This window comes from Odontesthes bonariensis, chromosome 3 (assembly GCF_027942865.1).
Source record: "Odontesthes bonariensis isolate fOdoBon6 chromosome 3, fOdoBon6.hap1, whole genome shotgun sequence".
Taxonomy (NCBI): domain Eukaryota; kingdom Metazoa; phylum Chordata; class Actinopteri; order Atheriniformes; family Atherinopsidae; genus Odontesthes; species Odontesthes bonariensis.
The window spans coordinates 43,814,092-43,835,194 of NC_134508.1; the positions used below are offsets into that span (position 1 = coordinate 43,814,092).

A 21,103-nucleotide genomic window follows, 5' to 3' on the forward strand; every position below is an offset into this window, starting at 1 on the left:
CACGCCCCCTCCACATACCTCCACCGCCCGACTTAGGCCGGGGAGCCACCCGGCCTAGCCCACTCCCCCCCCCCCCCTCCCCCTCATGCGAGCGGGAGAGGAAGTGGGCCACAGCCATCTGGGCCCCCGGCCTATGGATCACCTCGAACTTGAAGGGTTGAAGCGCAAGATACCAACGGGTGATCCGCGCGTTGGCATCCTTCATGCGGTGGAGCCACTGGAGGGGGGCATGGTCCGAGCAGAGGGTGAAGGCGCGCCCCAGCAGGTAATAACGCAGAGCACCGACCGCCCACCGGATGGCCAGGCACTCCCTCTCCACCGTGCTGTACCTGGTTTCTCTCCGAGAGCTTCCGGCTTATGTACAGCACTGGGCGGTCGACACCCTGCACCCGCTGGGCCCCCAACCCCCTGCCCGACGCATCAGTCTGCAGGACAAATGGGAGAGAAAAGTTAGGTGTGTGGAGAAGAGGCTCCCCGCAGAGGGCCTGCTTTACCCTCTCAAGCAACACCTGGCACAGCTCCGTCCACTGGACCGGATCTGAGGCACCCTTTTGGGTGAGGTCGGTCAAGGGGCTGGTCAGCTCCGCGAAGTCGGGAATAAACCTCCGGTAATATCCGGCCAGCCCCAAAAACCGCCTCACCTCCTTTTTCGTCTTGGGCCTCGTGCAGGCTGCAATCGCTGCTGTCTTGTCGACCTGTGGACGCACCTGCCCGCCGCCCAAGTGGTACCCCAGATACCGTACCTCCCTCCGTCCAACTGCACACTTCTTCGGGTTGGCCGTGAGCCCCGCCTGCCTCAGTGACTCGAGCACCGCGGCCACCTGCTGCACATGCTCCGCCCAGCTGTTGCTGTGGATGATGACGTCATCCAGGTAGGCGGCAGCATATGCAGCATGCGGCCGCAGCACCCGGTCCATGAGGCGTTGAAATGTGGCTGGGGCCCCGAACAACCCGAACGGAAGTGTGACGAATTGGTACAACCCGTACGGAGTGGAGAAGGCCGTCTTTTCCTTGGACTCTGGAGACAAGGGAATCTGCCAGTAACCCTTGGTTAAATCCAGCGTTGTGAAAAAGCGAGCAGTGCCCAGGCGATCCAGGAGCTCGTCGACCCGGGGCATGGGATAGGCGTCAAACCGTGAAACGGCATTCACCTTGCGATAATCCACACAGAACCGAATAGACCCATCCTTCTTGACCACAAGAAGGATGGGACTACTCCAGGCACTGTGGGACTCCTCTATTACTCCCATTTCCAACATGGCTTTCAATTCTGCCTGAACCACTTTTCTCTTGTGTTCAGGTAACCGATAGGGCCGTGAACGCACCGTCACGCCCGGGTGAGTCTCAACCTGGTGTTGAATAAGGCTTGTGCGTCCTGGCAGGGGGGAAAACACATCAGCAAAACGCTGCTGCAACTGGGCTATGTCTGCTCCCTGGGACGGGGAGAGGTGGCCTTCACAAAGGAGCGAGGCTGGATTAGTCGATTTTGGTACCTCAGGCCCCAACTCATCCCTCTCTTCAATTGTCGTCGCCAAGGAAACAGACTCCGCCTCCCTCCATGCTTTCAGAAGGTTGAGGTGATAAATCTGTGTCGCACCTCCCCTGTCAGATCGCACAAGCTCATAATCAACATCACCCACTCGCCGTGTGACCACAAATGGCCCTTGCCACTTGGCGAGTAATTTTGAGCTGGAAGATGGGAGCAATACAAGCACTTTATCTCCCAGTGCAAATTGTCTTAACCAAGATCCTCTGTTGTACAGCCGCTGCTGACGTTCCTGGGCCCGGAGCAAATTCTCACGTGACAACTGCCCTAGTGTGTGGAGTTTTGCTCTCAGGTCCAGGACGTACTGAACTTCGTTCTTACTGGGGCTCGGACCTTCCTCCCAGCTTTCTTTAACCAGGTCCAAAACCCCGCGTGGTTTTCTGCCAAACAGCAGTTCAAAGGGAGAAAATCCCGTGGAGGCCTGGGGTACCTCGCGCACTGCAAACAGCAGAGGATCTAGCCACATTGTCCCATTTACCACTATCCCCGTGCACAAACTTACGGATCATGGACTTCAAAGTCTTATTCAGGCGCTCAACGAGGCCGTCAGTTTGCGGGTGGTAAACACTGGTTCGAATTGACTTGATGCCCAATAATCCGTACAGTTCTCTCAGTGTTCGTGACATAAATTGTGTGCCTTGATCAGTCAGGATCTCTTTCGGGATCCTGACTCGGGAGATAACTTGAAACAGTGCCTGTGCAACACTCTTTGCAGATATGCTGCGCAGTGGCACTGCCTCTGGATATCGTGTTGCGTAATCCACCAGGACTAACACAAAGCGATATCCGCGTGCGCTTGGGTGAAATGGCCCGATGAGATCCATCCCAATCCGCTCAAACGGGATCTCGATCAGCGGTAACGGGCGCAAAGGCGCTCTCGGGATGGCCGGTTGGTTAACCAACTGGCATTCAGCGCAGGACGCACACCAGCGGTGTACATCCGCCCGAATGCCTGGCCAATAGAATCGGGCCATTACACGGTTCAGTGTCTTTTCATACCCCATGTGCCCAGCCATCGGGTTGTAATGAGCCGCCTGGAAAACCATATCCCGACGGCTTTTCGGGACCAACAACTGGGTCACTGTTTCCTCTGTCTGAGTGTCACGACTCACTCTGTACAATCTATCCCTGTACAATGAAAAGTGTGGATATGCTAGCGGTGCGTCAGGGTGCACCATGTGACCATCAATTTTTATCACTTGGTCAAAGGCACAGCGTAGAGTATCATCACGAGACTGCTCGAGTGGAAAATCTTCCATGGAGTCGAACACGGGAACCTGCGGCGCCTCCTGGGGAGGCGCTGCCGGCTCCCCCTCCCCGTCTGCAGCGTCGGACAACCTCGCGTCACCACTGAGCACCGCGCACATATCCCATGTCCCTGCTGGTCGTGAGCGCACCCCCACACACTGCCCCACCAAGCTGTCAAACCCAGGCCAATCCGTACCCAAAATCAGGGGGTGCACCAGGCGGGAGCTAACCGCAGCCTTCACACTATGCTTTTTTCCCTTAAAGCGAATTTCCACCGGGACTACAGGGTATCTGTGAATATCCCCATGTACACACCTAATATCCACCCACCCCGCCTCTATCAAAGCCCCGGGTCGAATCAGATTCTGGTGAACTATAGACTGCGTGCAGCCTGAGTCCACCATGGCCTGATGTGTACCCCCCTGAATCCTTACCGGAACGCTGTACGTCCCTCCTGGACCGGCGGAGGGTGCTGGAGGGCCGACAACCCAGATCACCTGGCCGACCTCCATCAGCGGGCACTCGCGGCGAAAGTGCCCGGGCTGTCCACACCTCCAGCATTCCTGCACTGCTGCCTGAGGGACCCTCTGCGGGTTGGGAGCAGCTCCTGTAGCGGCTGGAACCTGGGGTGGGAAGAGGCGGGAGAGGTTAGTGCGGGGCAGTTGTGACGGTCTGGCAGTTGTGTGGTGCAGGGGCTCGGCGGCGGGCTGCCCCCTTCGGGGCGCTGCTGTGGGACGGCTGGGAGCTGCTGGCCGCGCTTCCAGTGTTCGGCCCCGGGAGAAGACCGCCAGATGGTCCTCAGTGAGGGTGATTGCGGTTGCCAGCTCCGTCGGTCGGTGACAGCGCACCCACTCTGCCGTCCCCGTCGGCAGCCCCTCCACAAACTGCTCCAGAATTATCTGCTCCAGCATCTTTTCCTCGCCCTTGGATCCCCCTGGCTGCAGCCACCTCGTCGCCGCGTCCTTCAGCTGCTGCGCATATGTAAACGGTCGGTCCGTGGGGCTCAGTTTTGTCCCCCGAAACCGGCGGCGATGGTCCTCCGCTGAGTAGCCGAGGCGATCAAGCACTGCCCTCGCGATCGCCGTATAATCCCCTGACAGGAGGGGAAGCACCCGTACCGCCCACTCTTCCTCCGGCCACCTGCATGCCTCCGCCGTCGCCTCGAACATGTCGAGGAACGATTGTGGGTCATCGGTCGGGGACATCTTGTGGAGCGCGACCGACGCGAGTAGGGGAGCTGGTGTTCCTGCTCCGGCCTGCTCCACCATCACCTCCAGCAGGTGGGTCTGCCGCTCGGCCTGGTCCTGCAGCACTGCCAGCTGCTGTCTGCTGAGGGCCGCCTGGTCCCGGCTCATCGTTGCGACCTCCGCCAGCAGCTGGGCCAGCATGGTGACCGGCTGCTGTGGTTCCATCATCTCAGTTTCCCCTTTTTTTTTGTCAGCTGAAACCCAGTTCGGGTGCCAATGTGGCGTAATCACAGCCACTGCGGGTTCTTTTCAGCCGGCAAGTATGACTGAGACCTGAGATGAGGTATAATACTTTATTCTGTTCACTCTTTCAGTGATTCTTTCTGTGGTTTTTCCTTAGCACGGCCTCCCTCCTGCGCTTCCTGCGCTGTCAGCCGGCTCGTTCTCCTCCTCTTCCCTGGTTCCAGCACGCTACTGTGTTTATAAAGGAGAGTGATTAGACACGTGGATGCTGGTGTACTAATCACTCACCTGGTGCTGCTCCCCTGAGCTCTCTCCACACCTCTCTCCTGCAGCTGATGCACCACGCCCCCTCCACAGTTGCCTATGGGTGAAATTAGTTGCATGACATGATGCCTCAATTCTAATTCTAGTTCAGCTAAACTAAAAATCAAATACAGTCGTGGCTGATAGCAACATATTAGCAAGAGGCTAATAAATAACCTATAGCCTACGTCACTCACGTCACTCATAGAAATCTGCATACCTTTATCTTTTGCCCGTTTCTCCTCTTCTTCTTGTCTTCTCTTTCTAAACTGGGCACCAGATGGCTTCTTTGGGCCCAATCCCAATTCACCCCTTGGCCCTACCCCTCACCCCTTCCCCTCCGTTTTGCGCGTTCACGTGAAGGGGTAGTGTTGTCCCAATACTCTTCCAAAGCCGTTCCCCTTAGCCCTACCCCTCCGTTGTAGCCCTTCAAACGGAGGGCTTTGGCCAGGCAGACTCCGTTTGAAGGGGTATGATATATTTCCCAGAATACAACGCGACTACCGGGAGATCGCGAGTCTTTTTAAAAATGGCAGAAGCAAAGAGAGCACCACACTAATGTAAGTTCTTCTATTTTTTTTTGCCATAATTTAACTGTTTTAACCGTTTTAGGTTGTGATAACGGGTGTATTGTGTGAGTTTAGTGGTGGCAATGTGTAGTTGTTTTCTGCTATAAACGCACATGGGAAAAGTCGCTATTTTACATGAGTAATCGGTCAATGCATGTGAAGGTGCTGCGAAAGAGTTGTCGTTTTTTAAATTGTAACGCGAGTATTTACAAGCAATGTAGTTGGTTAACCATAGATAAGTTCCTTTTGAGTTACGTGAGCGTCATTTCGCTACCTATTATCACAAGTATTCATATACGTGACTGATTCACAGGGACTCAAGCACAAACAAAGAGCCTGATCAGGTTTAGCGCCGAAAACGAAGATCTGTTTCTAAAGTCATCCCCATCCCCAAAAAGAAGTAGGAAGTCCAATCCCATAATGGATTACCTGATACAGGAGAGCCTGAAGGAGCAGAAGCGCCACGAGCAGAAGACGGAGCGCTTTTTAGCTCGGTTTGAGAGCATGATAGACAAACTTTACGGTGAGTTGCGCCATGCACCTATTGTACACACAGCCACCACTACCGCATTCTGAAACACCTTTTTTTAATTTTTTACAATGGATGAAAGTGCATGCTATAATGTCATATCGTGTCTTGTTCCCCCAGAACATCACTGAGCCCATGCAGCACCTCCGATGTTCCTGCTCCAGTCATCTCGTTCTTGATGATTGCACTGTTGCCTGTTTATATTCATACTTTTTATTGTCCATATTTGCACCACACACTTTACAGCAGACACTTTAAGCTGTTATTTCTGAAAATAAGCTGCCTTACCAGTCTGTAATGTGAGTAGCCTAATAAAAGAAATTAAGGACAAAAGGTTTGTGAGCATGATTATCACATCAACATCATATGAACGACTGGAACGGATATTGGTATGAAGAGATTTATTATACAAGGGATAACAAAAAAAATTGGGGTACATGTTGTGGTCCAATGGGCAATAATTTGTAGGATGACCCGTCTGCTGGAAAGAAAAACATGGAAAGATCAGGCTTTCATCCTCCCAAACCAACACATTGATAGCACACACAAGGGAGTGCATTTATTTATGTCATCAAATCTGAACCTGGTACAAAGAAAACCGCTTCAAAAACGCATTGTTTGTGTCCCAAACGGAACGAGGCGAGTAACAAAGGCTAAACGTTAATGCTTTCAGCTAGGTTAGCCAGGTTAGGATACTACTCCAATCAATAAATCAGCAAATCCAACGAGACAAGCAAATTGTTTCTATATTACATGATATCACAAATGTATAGTTAGAAGCACTTTCAAACACACACACACAATCATTTTCACACGCCGGCTCTGGAAGCTACCAGCTGCTTACTCACAAGCGTTATTTGCATTAATTTCTTATTCTACATACCGTAACAAGATCCAGCAATGCTCCCAGATGTCGAAGACGCCTTCGCCTGATGGCACTCCGTCGATTCGACGCAGATATTTCTAAAAATATCCGAATAGCCCAGGAGAGCGCGAACACCACAGCACCGGTCATGTTTGTTTACTTCTGGCTAAAGCTGTCGCTTTTGGTTACGTAACAACTGACGGCGCGGACTTATTACGTTCGTGAGTGTGAAGTGCTGTCCCAATTCGAAGGGCTGATATTCTTAGCCCTTCGCCTACCCCTACGTTTGAAGGGGCGAGGGGTAGGGGCGAGGGGTAGGCGAAGGGGTAGAAAATAGAATTGGGATTGGGCCTTGTTCTTTTACCATGATGATGATCCATGATGACTCGACAGTATTACCTTTGCTTTTCCCATTAACACCATCCGTTCACCCGTCAATCAACCGGAGTCACGTGACGTAAACAAATTCACGTAGATGACTGCACAGATTTTTCTTCTTTTTTTTTTTTCATTTTTCACACAACCCAATTAATTACAGGAAGGTATATGGGTTTATGTTAATTTTAGGAATGAAATACAGTTTATTTTGATTGGAAGCAGTTTGTGTTGTGTGGCCTGGGATCAGTTTTATCCACCGCCTCCTTCCCCCCTCCCCCCTCCCCTCTTCTGACACACACAACTTGTAGGACTCTTAGCAGCAAGTTGACGTGACAATGAGGGCCCACTCCACTAACTTGACATGGAAATGAGCGGTAGTCTAGAAAACTGGCGAATTGGTTTTTTTTTAGGGCGCTCATGCGCCCTCACATAGAGTGCGCCCTGGGCGGTCGCCCACATTGCCCATAGCAAAAACCGGCCCTGTTCGGAGGCCTGTGGATAAAGTAAGAGCACGGGGACAACTTCGGCCATATAATTCGATCCACTTTAATGTCCGACCAAAACCAAACATAGGGGCACCCTGAACACTCACCACAAATGTAAACTCTCACATCTTACATATCACGCTGCCCATCTTAATCATCACTAACATTACCTGCACTAAAGTGTGCCATAGTTCCAGATGACACTTAAACAGCAAAATAAAATATTTATAAATATAGAAACAATTAGTTAAATTATGTGGACTCAAAATAATGAACAATGCAAAATAAGGCAATCTGCTGAATATGTCCTCACACAAAATAAATCTCCTCTTACAATTGTAAACTTCGATCCCCCCATAACATTAAATTGGGATTCAGAGTTGGGTTTCTCCCTTTTTTTTCCCCATTCATTGTTACTTTTCTAGTGTGCTGATGATTGTTATTCCTTGGTTTGAGGTCCTGTTCAACTTCAGCTTTTGGACAAATGGCAAATTTATGTTGTCTTTAACTGATCTTTGATATGATTCAAAATTCTGATCAATCAGCAGGGAGCTATGACCCTGACGCACTGAGCGCCTTACATTACAGAAGAAAAAACTAATAATTGTGTTAGTTAAACCAAAATTGGATTTTTTTTTATTTACTTTTTTATTGAGAAAGCATATAAACGAATTTTCAGCCAAACTAACTAATTCCCACATGCCTTTGCTTCACAAGTATTAACTTTGATTTGAAAAAAACCCAAAAACTATAGAATCAGGGTAATGAGTGGCGGGGAAGCCATATTGTCTTCACATTTTTACATCAATATTTAAATTAGAACAACAGCATTGAAGTAAAGCAGAACTGTTTACAAAAAAAAAATCAGACCTAATTGGTTTAACATTATCTGTCCAGTTAGACCATATTCTGTAGAAACTGTCTCTCCGCACTCTAAGAGAGTAAGACAGCTTTTCCATTGTGTATATCTCTTGCACAATGTTTATCAAATCCTCTGTAGTTGGTGGTTCTGGTTTGAGCCATCTCCTTGTGAGGGCCTTTTTATTTGCATCATATAAAATATACTAAAGCTTTTTGTCTTTAAAACTTAAATTATCCACCTGTTTATTTCTCAAATGGTTGCAAAGGCCAAAGGAAAATTAACTGAGAAAACATTCTGTACATGTTCATGAATACAAGACCAGTACTGACGAATGACTTGGCAGTCCCAAAAGATGTGAAAGTGGTTGACCTGGAGATACCTAAATAAGTCATCAGAGCCTAGTCCATGCAGTTTTAAAGCTTAGCAGTACCCCATTCTGGATGGGGGTTTGATCTTTGTGTATTAACCCCGATAGGATTGTTTCCAGTCGCTTTGCCATGATAGAGGTAAACAGCTTGTAGTCTATGTTTAAAACACTAATCGGGCGATTGTTATTACAGTCTAATCTATCCTTTCCTTCCTTGGGAATGATAGAGATTATTGCTCCATTCCACGAGGGAGGGACTGTTTTCTTTTCCATCACACAATTTAATGTTTTCAGCAAGGTTGGGACCAAGTAATCCTGCATTTTTTTGTACCAGGGGCCAAATCCATCTGCCCCTGCCATCTTCCCTCCCTTTAATCCAGTTATTGCTAAAAAAAAAAATTCTTTCTTGGTTATTGTGGACAGTAACCTTTTTCTTTGTTCCTCTGTCACTATTGGTAGCTGTAATTTGGACAAGAAGGTGTTGATGTGGGGCGGTCTACGGCGTAGTGGGTACAGCAGACGCCCCATGTACAGAGGCTATAGTCCTCGTGCAGCTGGCCCCGGTTCGAATACCGCATCAGACGGCCCTTTGCTGCGTGTTATTCCCCCCCTCTCTGCCCCTTGCTTCCTGTCTCTCTTCACTGTCCTATAATAAAGGCATAAAAAGCCCAAAACGGATTCTTTATCTTGTGTATAGTCTGCTCTACTTGTTGTTTTCTTAAGTTTTAATGATCGTCCTCCTACTTAATAATATTGTTGTTTAGTAAGAAGGAGTTTCTTCTGAATTTCAATAGTGTTTAAATCTATTTATTTTTCAGTTTAAATATGTCACCTTTGATATCATCATTTAGAGTCTCCAAGTGTTGCCGTTGTAGATCTAACAACTTCCCTTCTAAGTCCTGGAGTTTCTTCCGACTTGCTTTGTTCAGGTGTGAGGAAATACTAGTTATTTTCCCTCTAATCACAGCCTTCAGTGCATCCCAAAGTATCACAGGTGACACCTCGTCATTATCATTATGGTTTAAATACAGCTCAATTTCTTTCTTCAAACTCTCCCTAATATTTGCATAATTTAGAATATTTGTGTTCAACCTCCATAGGGTAGATCTATTTTTCCTGTTCAGACATATGTTAACATAACTTGGATTGTGGTCTGACATTGTACAGGGGCCTATTTATAACTTTTTAACCTGTATAGATCGCTCTTAAACATAAAGATATAATCTAACCTTGAGTAAACGTTATGTGCATGTGAGTAGTGTGTATATTCCCTATCCATTGATTGGTATTCTCTCCATACATCTACCAGTCCTAATTCGTTCAACAAGTGTACCACCATTTTCCCAATACTTCTCGCATCACCTTTGCTATTTGAAGAATCCAATTTGGCACTTAATGTGACATTAAAGTCTCCGCCACATATCAAGGTTCCCTGGCTTCTTGTCATCTCTAATCCTAGGATCTGCTTGTACAAAGACCAATTACTGCCTGGAGGTATATACGCGTTAAAGAAACTGGTCAAGATACCATCAATCCTATCCGTTATCAATATGTATCTCCCTTCCTTGTCTTTATATTTTAATATATGTTCATAATCTAAGGTTCTGAACACCAAAATCGCCACTCCTTTTCGTCTCCCTGAACTGTGAAAAGAATAAAAAACATGTTTAAATCCCAGCCTGTTCAATTTTTTAACGTTCTTTATCAGCAAGGTGTGTTTCCTGCATTGGGACAATCTGGGCTATCTCTTGTTTGAATTTAGATAGTGCTTTCCACCCTTTCACCAGGTTATGTGGGCCATTAATGTTGACTGATACCATTTTCACTAATCTGCTACTCATCTAAGTTATGATACACTTAGTTATTACACACAGTTCAATAGGTTCCCCACACACCCTTGTAAACACTGAACACAGAACAAATAAAAAATAAAACTTAATATTAGCAAAAACCTAGTCTAAGATTGCAAGGTAGAGGTTCCTGAGAGCAGGGTCCCCTGCTTCGCCTCCAAAGGAAGGCAGCTTCTTCATCATTCTGTGAAGGAGGTCCATGGCTTCGCTGTGTTGAGCACCCTCGAGAAAACACACACACAAAAAAAACAATGAGAAAAACTTTACTTGTTTACTTATTGCACCTCCTAGTCCGAATAGACCAGTCTTGGGTAACAAAAACAATGGGTAAACCAAATTTTTTCGAGGGCGTGGGCAAAGTCCTCCTGAAGGTTCTGAGCTTCTCTTTGTAGCCGGGATCTCGCCTCTTGCTAGTTCCATTGCTTCCTGCTCCTCTGTCAACTGTACTCCAGGTCAACTGTTGTAGTTGCTCTAAGACTGATTCAGGTGTTTTGATGACCTTTACGGCGTAGCCTCTACTAGACATGTCTGTAGTGGCTTCCACCACAGTGTTAGAAATTTTTGTATTGTCAATATATTTCACCCTTAGCCTAGCCGGATAAAGCGTCTGAAAGGGGATCTTCTGCTCTTTCAGAATCTTGCGTACTTCTCTTTATTCTCTTTTTTTCTTTTTCTTTAAAGGTGTGGGGGGGACCCTTTAGGAGGGGCCGGGCCAAGAGAGCGATGCACCCGTTCAATGTGCTCCAAACCATCCCGCAGCAGCTTTTCAACAAAGGCTATCATGGTAATAGAGTCGCGTTTTGATGACTCGGGTACGCCGTAGATACGTATATTTCCCCTTCTAGTTCAGCTCTCGAAGTCGATTAACTTCTCCTCCATCCTTATCTGAAGCTTTATTATTTCAGTCATGGCGTCCTCCATGTTTTGAATCCTCTCCTCAGCTTTCTCGATCCTCCCCTCCGCCTCGTCCAACCTCGCATTCACCTTTAAGATTTCTTCTTTAATTTCTCCCAAGTATGGGTTGTTTTCTTTACGAAAACTCCTTATTTCCTGTAGTACCCCGTCCAAATCACCCATTTCTGTTGTTCAGTTCGTCTCACAAGCAACATATTGGACCTTTAATAAGTGACCTCAGTGCTAACGCAGGGGAGCTAACTTTCCTTTTAGCCTAAAACTCCCACTTAATTATGTTGTCCAAGCTTCGGTTTTAGATGTGTTTCGCTTACCCCCTTCCTTGTTCATCTCGCAGAACAGATTTACATCGTCTTTACAGGGTTTAGCTTTAAATTTCTGAGGTTTCCCCAGGAGCTCGTTCACAGTGCCGCCATCTTGGTAGCGTATGAACCGCAAGTCCCAAAATTGGATTTTATTAAGGCCTGTAAACAACTATATTTGTCACGTGTCGATGGTGGAGGCAAGGAAGGAGGACCCAGGTGCAGACACTGACCAAGAGCCAGGAGGGGAGGCAATAATGAAACAAACCGATTTATTTTAAATAAAGGCACGGCAAAGACGGAAATACAACAAATAAAACGCTAAGAAAACTTGAATGGACTAGATTCACAAAAATAGACACAAGGAAGAGCACGAGAGGGGGTAACGGTGAGGATCTGGCTAGGGTGAAGGAAACCGGGAGTTTAAATACAGAGGAGGGTGATTGGTGAATGAGTGCAGCTGAGGATATATGGACTATGCTGCTATACATATGCTATATATAGGACTATGCTGATGAGAGATTGAGGACAGTGACAGAACCCAAACAAGAATCAGAATGGAAAAGAAACATCAAAAAACATCAACACAATATAGATCAGGACAATATTAGTCTCACCAACGTCTGGCATTGGACATACTTAACTGTGTAGTTACTTGATACCTCTCCTGTGGATATTTAGTGGGATAAAGACCCTGGTCAAATTAAATCGTTGAGTTCATCTATAATGCTATAATCAATCGTGCATGTAACTGTACTGACTGAAGCATTTGCCTCAGATGGCATCAGGTTCCCTCTGGTTTGCGGCCTGGCAATATTCCAAAATACCTGCTCATTGTCATTATGTCTACTGGCAGTTTTGCTCTTTTGAACAGCACACTTGTGCAACCTTTTTTTTATTGTGTTTGCATGTAGTTTAACAGATACAAGCATTTTTTTGAAGACTACTTTTTTCATTAAAAAGGGTAATCTCTCGGCTTGAATTTGCTGGTCCTATATAAAATGTTACTGGTTTGATATCCATAACAAAGGATCTTTTAAAATTAAATTTTATGTTGATTTTGAGATCTTTTTTTTTATTTGACTCATAGGCACACTTTCTCAAAGTCTATACAGCTTAACATGTCAACATTGCACGCTTCAATTATAAGCAGGTCCTAGTTGTAAGAAGTTTGAACAAGAAAGCCAGGTTTTTAGAATCATTGGAAGATAATCTGGAACTATTGATTGTAACTTTACATACTTTGATACAAAATGTCAATTTTTTTATTTATAATTTACTTGATTCTTTCACCTTTGTTATAATACATATTCTTGGCTGCTATATAAGGGTTTATGAAATAACTCCAATAATAGTTAAAAAAAATATATATTTTTTTTTTACTTTTTTAAAAATGTTTTTTAGGTTTTTTTTAGGATGTTTGTATTGTTGTTGTTGTTGTTCGTATTTGTTAGGGAGAAATTAATTTGTTTCCCTTCACCCATCCTCTGCTCCCTGGCTCTTGAGAGAGTGGCTCAAGAGGCTCAGATTAAAACAGATGTGCTTAAATGATACTGGAGGACTTTGCACAGTACAGCCTGGGGATCATTGATTAAAAAAAAAAAAAAAAAACATGTCTTTAGTCTAAGCCAAATCCAGCCTTGCACTCATACAGCACAGCTGTCCAATGATATGCCCTTGTGATCAGCCCAAGCAATAAACTTGCCAGCCAGGTAGTATCAATGCAGAGAAAGAAGTGCAGGGATGAATGAGAAAGATAGAGATGATGCTGCAGAGCTAATAAATCTTACTTCCTTCTTTCCCTACCCCTTCACTCACTCTAACCCCCGTAGTTGCACATACTGAGATTACGCAGGTCAATTATGCACTTAATCTGCCTTTGCCTGGAGGGGATTAGTAGTGCAGATCATTGATTGATTTGAAGAATTTCCATTGACCTAGGGTAGTTATCATACTCAAGCGTGACAAAATTGCACTTCTGTGTGACGAAAGTTAAAGTGCTTTTCAATCACTGCTACGCCTCCTGTCTCACCCTGCTTATCCGGATGGTTGTTACAGAGCAGGGGGTGGACAGTGTCAGACTAAGCTTCAGATTTCAGAAGGATTTAAGATTGTTGTGTCCATGGCTGTACTCACAGTGGGTGGGTTTGGGGATATTAGGGTGTTTGTGTGGATGGAAGGGCGGAGGGGGGTGGTGGAAAAGAGACTAGAAAATGATATAACTGATGTCACTTGGCTATCAGTAGAGGTTTCACCACTTTGCCATCTCCGGTCATGAACTGTCAGCCCAGGGCCACACCAAGTGAACAATTTGATAACACTTAAGTTAGGCGACATGAAAACTTAAGCTACTCTGCTTGACAGATGTCTTATTCTGGTCAAATTACATGATGACTGAATCAAAAATAGGAACGTTTTTTTCTAGTACCACTGCTGAAAAAACGTACTGGTAGAAGTACATTTTAAGTAATTATAAGTACATTTGATAATATTGCATTCTGGGGTAACTGTACTACTTGATGATTTGGCTGGGCATATGTATAAGGATATTTTCAATGATATCATATTGTTTCTAATATAAATAAGTAATGCAAAACTATCTATACAATATTTATAATTATATCAGACAAAACTCTTTATTAAGGTAAATACAAACTTTTCTGATTTTGTATCCATTTAATTGGAATAAGCTTTGAACAATTATTTTTAGACTACATCTATTAAACTGGCATTTAACATGTCCCCATGTGATTATCAAAAGTCCAGTGACATATCACATACAAAACCAACAGATGATACCATAACATATTACTCTTTATCTGAATTTATTTTTGATACTATGTGAGAAAACTGGTCCTGATGCAATGACCAGCAGAGACATTAGAGCCGAATTTGATCTTTTCAGTGCTTTGTTGAAGGATTTGCTCCTTCAGACTAGTTTGCTGCCTTTGAGAGACAATGACCATAGAACTTTGACCCTAAATCTACAACAATATGACTTAAGATGTAGATTTTGTCTTGTTGATTTTCATGCCAGCTCGAGTATTTTTTAGGTTAAAAGAAAATAACTGTAAAAAGATTATGCAACCAATCAATAAGGGAAATAATCACAGGTCACAATGATATCTAAAGAAATAAATGTCCAGCCGAGCAGGATAAATTTAAATAGACTTTATGTGACCGTTCAAAACAAGTTCTGAAAAGGTTTCACTTCCATTTAATGAAGTCTGTAAGCAGCTTAGTCTCCTTAGTAATTACTAAGAGAGAGCATTTTGTTTCCCTCCTTCGTTTCTTTTTGGTCTAAATCCTCTTTAAGCATTCCCAGCTCCGTGTTGCTGAGAGGAAACAGCTAAGGACACTAAAACCTTGATCGTCCCCTGAAGAGGGAAATACAAGTTATTTAGAGACTCTTCCTTTGTTAGGTCCAACTAGTTTATTGATGAGACAGGATGAATTTATCGACAACACATGTCATGTCTTGGGTCTCTATTACCCTTTTATAGCCCCCTTCCCTTCCTCCCCCCTTTGCCTTGTTAAAATAGAAGGTACGGTGGCATTTGTTTGATTAAGTTGTCTGACAAAAGTGACAGCTGCTCCTGGGAGTATGTGGATGAGTGGCCCAGCGCCGCTCCCTCTTTGTACATCTGTCAGAGCCTGAGCTGGGTGAGCAGGGTGAAAAGAGACAAATTGGACCCAAAAAGAAGGCCATTCACCTTCCCCAGACCCCCTCCTCATGCTACACCCCTCTAGCCCATTCAGGTGCTCGGCAGGACCCTCAAGTGCTTGCTGGCTTATTCCATTTTCACTCCCCCGGTAGAGTTCCCCGAGCCCACAAGTGTTTTAGCCCTCTTTTTTATTTCCTCAATCCATCCCTAAGAAGCTCTTTGTAAGTAGAATGGCTCACTTTTCTCAGGGCCTGATGCTGGCAGCTTTCTTTCTTTTCTATTGTCCACCACAGAGCTTTTCTGTAGTTCATTGTATGTTTACTCAATGACTGGTCGCTGACTGTAATTCCAACTGTTTAGTTCCTCACAACATGGCCACACAACCCTTCCACCCATCACCCCAAATATACAGCCATTCTTTTTCCAAGGCACCATGTTTTTATAAAGTTGCTCCTTATTTAATCTCTCTTATCCATTGAACTGACACTTGCGGATAGAAAGAGATGGGGGTTTTGAAAGAGATCCAGATTGTTGCCCTGAAAAGAAACCTAGGTCTGAAATAAACATTTACCTTTCTCTTGTGATGCTATGTCGGAGATTGCCTGTCATCCTATCAGCACTCCATTTTGTTGCTGTAGCAGCTGCACTCAGATGGCAGTCAGTCAGCCACAGTTTGTCTTTTATCTCACTGGCACAGTGAAACCTGTTAGAGAACCATGAGCTTGCTGGACCTGAAACTTAACAGTTGTCCTACTGTTAGAGCCCCTCTACCCCTTCTGCCTTTAACATACTTACTTTTGAGTAAGTAGACAGAAAAAATAGACAAAGAGACATCATGTCTGTGGATAAAAATGTCAAGTCAAGTAATCTGAGCCTCATTAGGGCTGTGTGAAAAACATGGTCTTGTCTGTCCACATTGAGGACCATTAATTTAAGAACATTTTTACCTGTAAAATGCAGTTCCCTTCAGGATGTTTTCCTATCCTATCTTCTAAAAATACACCATCCACATACCGATGACTAAGTAATAGGTTTCTGTCTTTACCCTTTATTGAATATACTACAACTGAAAGTGTACTGGTAACGTTGGAGAAAGAGACGACAAAGTGCTCAGATAGACTTGAATCATGGACTTGATGGTTACATGGTCAGAATCCTTAGCCCAACAAACACTTAAGATTGGAAATTGTGTTATTTGGTGCAAAAATATTAAGACTTTTAGTATTAGGAATTGGTAGCACCAGATCTTATTGGTGGCTTTCAAGGAAAGGGCAAATACATATGCACACGCATTGTTTTTTTAAAGGTGATAGAGAATGGTTGAATGGGGCATTAATCCTTGTTCTGTGATGTGATATGTAGCCCCAAAAAAATTGGTTGGGTCTGTAATGGCTCAGAACCTCCCTAAAAGGCTCTCTGAAACAGCTGTTACTATGCTGGGTTTAGAATGCGTCGTTTGCTCTTATTGGCGTCGTTTCAGAGCTTATCTGGCAACCTCATTATGAAATGCAGGTAGGTGTTGGCGCTTTTCGGTTGCCGTTGCTTGATTGGCTGCCCTTGCTCTCACTGAAAACAGAGCTATAGAGTAATACACTGACTGAAAAGAAAGCTCATCAGAATCAGAATTCGTTTTATTGCCATTGTTAGTGAACAGTGTTTACTAACTAGGAATTTGCTGCGGCGTAAGGTGCAAACATGTAACATAGGATATAATAATACAAAATAAAGAATAAAAATATATGAATATAAAATGTACAAGGTGTGTACAACAATACACAGTGTCCAATATACAGAGCAACAACAGTGCAGCTTCATTAGTGCAATTTTAATGATGGTAAAGTGACTGGGGCAGGTTATGAGGTGATTATGAAGTGTTCATAAGTCCAACTGCAAGGGGGAAAAACTGCTTTTGTGACGGGAGGTTCTGGTCCGAATGGACCGAAGCCTCCTGCCCGAGGGGAGCGGTGCAAATAGAGAAGGGTCAGCCGTGATCCGACCTGCTCGCCCCATAGTCCTGGAGACGTGCAGGTCATGGATAGATGGGAGGCTGCAGCCGATCACCTTCTCAGCGGAGCGCACACCTCGCTGCAGTCTGTGTCTGTCCCTGTCGGAACTGACCTACTGAGCATTAAATTCCGACTGAAGCCTGCTCGGAATCGTGCAAGCTTTGTGAAACCGTACTCCGTGAAATGCGCAGCGCAAAGGAAAAGTCGGCGGTTGTATGTACTGGGGATGCTGTTAAAAATAAATAAAAGCCATTGATCGCGAACATTGCTTTCCGGGGGAAGAATATGTAACGATCGTAGTCCGCTTTCACAGCCTTGGAAGGCACACCAGTTCCTGTTTCTCGCCGACGGGGCGTGTCTGAAACGGGGTGGCTGTGGATTTGGGTGTGGGGGGGGGGTGATTGCTGAAAAAGTGACATCACTTTTTCACAAAAACGGATTGGCACTTTTTCTGGGGGATATTCAAAAAAGGGGAGTACTTGAAACAGAGGTTCTGACACTTGCTGGCACTTCGTGTGTACTCCCCACAGCGGGGAGACTCAGAACTAACACCAAAAACGTGAAAAAGATGATTTTGATTCTCTATCCCCTTTTTGGTTTTTTGGACTTGTAGTCCAAATTGAAGAAGAAAAAATGTAGACATAAAAATCCATTTAAATTACAGGTTGTAACAAAAACATTGGAAAAAAAGCCAGTGGGTTGAATAATTCTGCAAGACTGTATATATAACTATATGTAGAGTCACACAATCAGGTTTTTTTTCAATCTTAATCTTTGCGCTTTTTTATTTTCACAATTACTCATTTACCATGTTTTCATCATGTTTTTAACAATCTTATATCCTCTGTAACATGTAAGAAGAATTTTAGCCTTTCAGTGACTTAGAACTTAACATTTACAGTCACCTAATGTAGCAGACACTTATCCAAATCATCTTCTGAGAGAGGAACAAGATTCAAGCCTCAGAAAAGCCTTTAATAAGTACTTCTCCAATTCAAAAAAGCTTGGAAGGCTGTGTGGAGTATAAATAAAAATAGAATGAAAGATTTGTTAAATGTTTGTTATTTTTCAGTGTGTTGAAATACAGGTCTTTTAATCATGTAAACACATTAAAACCTGCGCACGTGAGTTCAAACTCACAAAAATGATTAAGAATGATCTAACTGTATCCAAATACTGCACGTACTCATGTGCCAGACATTTTTGTTCATTAGCGCCAGCGTAGATCAGATTTCCTTCTTTTGCAGATGTATGTATTCTTTGCAATGTGTTAAAGTATAACTTTTATTTACTTTTTTTTAATGCACAGATACATACGATGTGAGGAGACAGTAGATTATCGCTGCTTTATTTCTTTGCTTCAAGTCTGCCTTTAGGCTAGCAGAAGTGTAAAAAAAGATGGCTTTCTAGGAATAATAAGCACCACTGCTTTGATAGTATCTGTTAGTTTGTTCCACCATCAAATAACTAAAAATGAAAAAAATTTGGAGTGAGTCAGTTATAATTTCAATTTAATTTCACGAACATCATCTCAAGACACTTCAAAAATACAGTCCAATTCACGTTAATTAGAGTCCAATTTATTATAGTACAATCCTAATCCAATCAAATAAAATTAAATAAATTCCAGAGCCGCCTAGCTAAGGAAAGCAACAGATTGCACCTAAACTTATCTTAAGTCAAATCTCCCATTCTGAGCATGCATGAAACGGCAATGGAAAGAAAAAACTACCTTTTAACAGAACTCTGGCAGAACCACACTCAGGGAGAACAGCCATCTGCCTCGATTAGCTGTGGTTTGAGAGGACAGGAAATGGGCAACAACAAGCACCATAACACTAGGCCAGGGATACCTGCTGAGAAAGAGTACATTTTTCAAAGGTTTTGAAGAAATACCTACAGGTGTCTGATAAAGGGATAAAATTACCTCAGCTCCAGATGGGTTGATGAAATGCTGCACACTATCTCAGATGATAGGCACATCATACTCAGAGGACCTGTGCGATACACATAGTCTATCAACAATTATAATAATGTTAAATTAAATCTGCAGTGGAAGGATGACAAAGTTGTTGATGTAAACTGCGATTGTATGGCCAACAGAGGGAAGTACTGTAGTCATGCAGCAGGCCTTCACTGGTCCATCCTGCACTGAAAGTGTGCACGGTCCACCTGGAAAAATGTGGTACCTGAAACAGTAAAGAACGATTCAAAGACCTGACCATGGACCAAGGAAAAACATTAAAGTTACAGCTATAGCTTTTGGTAGTGATACACATGTCATTTAGCACTTTTCATCCCCAGAGATGGGCTAAGCCAGCCCAGATACCAGGAACAATTTTAAATCCTGCCTTAACTAGCCAGCCATAGAACAATGCAAAGATTGATGAAAAACCCAAAGCTTTTGCACAATGTGCTGAAAACAAATGTAACTTTTGCAACTCAAGGTTTCGAAAAATCTGTCAAATGTAGAAAAGAAGACACAGAGAGAATAGATAGAAAATCAAAAGGCCAGAATTGCCAATTTTAGTGAAACCAGAAAAATAATATGAAGGGTAGGGTTGAAATGTGCGTTATTCAACAGGTGAGTCCCTTCTTTCAGTTCATGCATTTCACATGTTTTAAGACATGTGTACAGATGTGAGGCAGTCTTTAAAGGCGTAATTAAAAACACAAAGTCTCGGCATCCGAGAGGAGATGCCTTGAACGGGAAGCAGACCGTATGGAAAGCCATGTCGGAATGGTAGGATGTTTGCATTTCGGAAACGCGGTATGTCGGACTGTTGGGATGTCGGAATAGCGGTTGCCTCCCATGGACAATATGTTCTTAAAGCTGCAGTCTGCAGGATTTGTTGTTGTCATACGTAAAGTCCTAATTTTTGGCATTCTAAGAGTTTACATGATCTATCAGAACGCTTGAAGTTGAAAATGGTGACCTCCGTAGTCGCAAAATGCAAGAAATTCTTATTTTTTAACCGAAAAATAAAAAGTTATTCAACTTCCTGTCCCGCCCCATCAAAACACATGAGAACTTGTGCACGTCTACGTGCACGCCAGATGCGCGTACACGACTCCTCATTCATCAACTCACCTGTCATTTGCGATCATGGAAGACACAGTAAGTAGACTAGCCCGTAATGAAGTTCAATAGTCCAGATAAATAAGCGTGGGGACGAGCCTACCTTGTATCGCGCGTGCACAATCGGTGATTGACAGGCAGCAGAGCCCAGCTCGTAACCTGATTGGTTACCTTTTACCGGTCCGGTCTGCAATTTTGTAAACAAACGTGCTGGCTTTGGAGGGACCTAGCGGGACATATAGGGGACCTAGAGAACTCATTTTTTTTTGTATTGGGGTATTTAATGTACTACTTTCAGAATCCCCGGACAGTTCCAGGCATTATACTAGAAAAAGAGTTGCAGACTGCAGCTTTAAGGAAAGTGCGGGTTCCTCATATGGACCCCAAATTAACATATTGTGGACAACCATTAGGGATGGGAATCCCTTCTTCGAGAACCGGCTCCCAGTAGTTCGATTCCGTGGAATAGTTAATCGCCTAACCGATTATAGGTTCTGCTAACGTCTGACGCGTTTGCGTGATTGACGTCATGTGCACACTTCGTATTTTGGTTCAGAATGTGTCCAACATGGCGTCGAGGCAGAAGCGCTCCAAAGTTTGGTTATATTTCACCAAAAAGGACAACACTAGGGCAAGTTGCAACGCGGGCAGAGCTTTGATCACATCAAAGGGGGGAAATACCTCCAACATGCTGAAACATTTGATCA

The 21,103-nt window shown here is 44.3% G+C and overlaps 1 protein-coding gene across 3 annotated transcripts in view; it reads left to right on the top strand.

The window, feature by feature from the left end:
• Window positions 1–21,103, top strand: part of LOC142377607 (calcium-dependent secretion activator 1-like) — a 452,862-nt gene that overhangs the window by 351,865 nt on the left and 79,894 nt on the right. The gene's annotated exons all lie outside the window — the stretch shown is intronic.